Source organism: Manduca sexta, chromosome 16 (assembly GCF_014839805.1).
Source record: "Manduca sexta isolate Smith_Timp_Sample1 chromosome 16, JHU_Msex_v1.0, whole genome shotgun sequence".
NCBI lineage: Eukaryota > Metazoa > Arthropoda > Insecta > Lepidoptera > Sphingidae > Manduca > Manduca sexta.
The window spans coordinates 10,312,193-10,315,263 of NC_051130.1; positions in this window are offsets into that span (position 1 = coordinate 10,312,193).

Sequence of the window (3,071 nt, forward strand, 5' to 3'; positions counted from 1 at the left end):
CTTAGTATCAGCCTGGTTTGATATATGTGCCCGATATGGCGATAGACGTGCCCCTATCACATCATGGAACGGAATGCTTGGCGAAAAGTAGGTGTCCTCGTTTCACCTCTTGATACCCCTAGAATTTAGATTTTAGTATTTGTGCCCGATGTGGTGATAGATACGCCCCATTAAGTATATCATGGGGCAGAACGCTTGGCGAAAAGTAGGTGTCCTAGTTTCACCTCTACATACCCTTCGGGGATAGTGGTATGGTGTGTTTGCTTGAAATAATTTATTTGAATTTGTAAAATGTTAAATATTATTTACATTAACGCTAATATATTATATAAAATGTTATCAAATGGAAGTACAAAAAAATGATAAATTAAACTACGTTATTTTTTTAAGTTAACTGCCGAACATAAGTCTACCCTAAAGATTACTAGGTGAAGCTGTCAAAAGTTATAAAGCACTTTTTTACCCACTTCGGATTATAGCGAATTCTCTGATATTATTCTTTTAGAAGTAAAGTCTAAATTGAGTCCTTTTATTAGATGTGCGAGCTGTTATAAATGGCTACGCCTGCGTAAAAAATCTTACTCAGAATAAAATTTCCACGATACTCTTTACACTTTACACACATTTTGTGCAATTAAATTAATTAAGTAAACGTAGATATTATTTCGTTGACTTTTCGGACGACCAACACCTCAGTCCGCCCCGAGATCATAAGGCTGCAAAGTCTAACTTTGGGAGAGAATTGAAATATAAAAAACCGCGCTAAAACCCGAAAATTAATTTTATTTCGATGTCTTACATTCGCGTAAACATAAGAAATCATTAGGGTATGTTTTTTTAGAGATAAGTAAAATATTGTAAGTAATATAATTTAAGTCTTGCTCCAAATTTCGTCTCAACATTTCAGCATTACATTTTGTACCTAATTCCAACATGTAAAAAATATTTTTACTTTCTTGTCTGTTCTTATATTAATTTCTCCGTTTGTTCGTTGGCGTATCAAGCACCAATCATTGTATTTAAAGTCTAATCTCCATTAATATATAAACCTGAAGAGTTTGTTATAACGCGCTAATCTTAAAACTACTAAACCGATATTGATTTTTTTTCTCTAATAGGAAGTTTCATTACTCCTGAATATTATTATTTATCCCTGGAAAACATTTATCCCGGACAAATTTTAAATGCAGGCGGAGTTGCAGGTAAGAGCTAGTTACTTATAAATATTAAGCGTTATTTTGCGTAACAGGGGAAATTGGGATAGATGGGAACATGGCAGGAACGGGCCTCACGCGTCGCGCATTTTCTGCGTTATATGGGAGTGTATCGGGGTATGACAAGCCCTAGCAGACCATTTGTAAGCACAGCTAGTCTCCAACAAAGTGGACCTCTTGAAGAATTAGACACATTTAATTAATTTATGTGGGCAACAAAATACATTACAATCAGTATATTTTAAGATACATGTATATTGGGTTTTATTCTAGATTGTAGTCCTATATTGACACATAATTATTACTAAGTTACTAAATAATAATAATAAATATAAAATATATTAATTAAGGTAAGGCAGACGATGTTGGAGTTCTGTATCTGACTTGGGTGCTGTGATAATATGTATTTTACTGAGCGTCGGAAATAATAAAGGTGTAGCAAATAATAATAGGATATTATTTGCTACACCATGTAATTTGCAAGCTATGAAAATATATGAAAAAATTTAGATATGTGGCAATGATCCTTCTTTAGCGTTGTCGCAGGCGGGTAAAAAAATTAAGTGGGGTTCTCGACTTAGATACAAAAAGCACAGGCGTCGAGAAATTTTACGCTTCTTTGTCCAACCTAATCGTTTTTAAATTTATTTATTAATCTGGAGATAACAAACAGTTACACAATTTAATAACCTAAATAATAAACACCGTTGGGTCGTTGGGGTCGAAAGTTTCTAGAGTGGAGGCCACGTACAGGCAAGCGAAATGTCGGACGCCCACCTACAAGGTGGACGGACGAGCTGGCTAAGGTCGCAGGAAGTCGCTGGATGCAGGCCGCTTCCAACAGGTCGACGTGGAGATCCTTGGGGGAGGCCTATGTTCAGCAGTGGACTTCCTGTGGCTGAGATGATGAAATAATAAATACCTTTGTAACCCGTCACTTTATTCTCAAATTAGTTTAAGACAGATTTTGTTGATAGCTGAAGTAATTTCAAACGACATACAATTTTCCACCCTTAATTGTAAAGTAACTAACTACTAAATTAATTATCTTTACATATTATAAAACAAAGTCTCCAACGCGTCTGTCTGAAAGTAATAAATTCAAACTACCAAACGGATTTCATTTGAGAATGGAGATAGTTTGAGACCTTAGAAATAATGGATATAATAATAAAGTTTTATTGAAAAATAACATAATGTGTTTTACAGTTATAAAAAGTGATTTAACAAAACAAATTTCATAAACAAAAATAAAGTATTTACCAGGGGTATCCAAAGTAGGCAATGCCTGTACATTGGGATAACATTTAACATTAAATATCGTATATAATTTGTAATAAATAGGCTATATTTATCCAAGGGATATATATCGGGACTTTTATCCCGTAAGAACGTTCACGCTGGTAGAGCCGCGAGCATAAGGTATTTATAAAACAAATAATTTAAACAATATTACTTTATTTATTCTTCGAAGTCATCAGTCTAATTAAATAAAACTAAATACCTTTTTGGAGTTTGATAAAATAAAATAAACTAATTAGTAGTGCGAAGATTTTGATAAAATAAAACTCTGATTTAATTTAATAAGTAGAACGAAGCTGCAGGCAAGGCTAGTAAATAATTAGTTTTAGACAAGGTATAATAATCTGTCACCCGGTTGAGAAATGAAAGAGCGTGGATTCAACGCGAGACAATCCCAAAATGGTAAAGCCCGACTGAGCTTATGAAAATCTCCATCGACTTCCATAATTCAACTAACAAATAAGAACAAACTTACTAAAAACATTAATAAAAAAAACTGCCAACAAATAATTATAAAAACATCTGTAAAATAAAATTCACGAGTCATTTTCAAAA